Raw genomic sequence first — 1,282 nt, 5'->3', positions numbered from 1 at the left:
AAGACTCCGTCTCAAAAAAAAAAAAGGCTAGGTGTGTTGGCTCACGCCTGTAATCCCAGCACTTTGGGAGGCCAAGGCAGGCGGATCACCTGAGGTCAGGAGTTCAAGACCAGCCTGGCCAACATGGTGAAACCTCATCTCTACTAAAAATACAAAAATCAGCTGGGTGTGGTGGTACGCACCAGTAACCCGAGCTACTCGGGAGGTTGAAGCAGGAGAATCGCTTGAACCCGGGAGGCAGAGGTTGGACTGAGCGGAGATCGTGAGATGCTGCCACTGCACTGCAGTCTGGGCAACAGATCTAAAACAAACAAACAAAATCCACAGTCTCCCCCAACCTCAGCACACACCACACCTCCCCTGCTGCCCCTAGGCTTCTTAACTACACAGCCTTAGGAGGGTGTTGACCCCATTTGTAAATGAACGACAACCTCCGGGAGTAGGACGGACCTGCCCAAAGTCACTAGTGGGAGGAGAGCTCCAGGAATTGTCAGCCTGCCTGTAAACCCCACTACACAGGGGCTGCCCCTTGGGCCTGGAGCACCCATATACAACAAGTCACATACCAGGTACAGAAAAAGAGCATTGACAGCTCCGGTACTCAGACATGTTGACACATGGCTTCCTACCAATAGCCAGGAGCCAGGGAAAAGCCTGGGTTTTGGCAAGACGGGATTGAGGAGGAATCTTGACTGTGCTGTGTGACCCTAGGGAAGCTACTGCACCTCTCTGATGTCAGTACCTACCTCTGGAAATTGAGTATAAGGGTACTCTCTTCAGAGATGTGTTGGGAAAAGTAAGTGAAACACCCAAACCAAACATGAAAGTCACTAACCTCCAAACTTCAGCCACACATCTGGCCCAGAAGAGCCCAGGGTCTTACCTTCATAGCAGACTCCTGCCAGGCTCAGGTCTCAGGCCCTCCACTTTCAGTCATGAGGACCATTTGAGGCCAGGAGTTTGAGAGCAGCCTGGATAAGATAGACCCTATTCTCACACACACACACGCATGCACACGCACACAAACAATGCAGATTTTCATGGCTTCATAGCATTTCATCTTCTAGATTGGTCTTAGTTCATTTAAATAATTCCATGTATTTTTCCTTTTTCTATTTTCTTGCTTTTTTTTTTGAGACGGAGTCTCGCTCTGTCGCCCAGGCTGGAGTGCAGTAGCCGGATCTTGGCTCACTGCAAGCTCTGCCTCCTGGGTTCACGCCATTCTCCTGCCTCAGCCTCCCAAGGAGCTGGGACTACAGGCACCTGCCACCACGCCTGGCTA

The sequence above is a fragment of the Colobus angolensis genome, unplaced genomic scaffold, assembly GCF_000951035.1.
Source record: "Colobus angolensis palliatus isolate OR3802 unplaced genomic scaffold, Cang.pa_1.0 Scaffold239, whole genome shotgun sequence".
NCBI lineage: Eukaryota > Metazoa > Chordata > Mammalia > Primates > Cercopithecidae > Colobus > Colobus angolensis.
Note: the sequence above shows the minus strand (reverse complement) of the source record.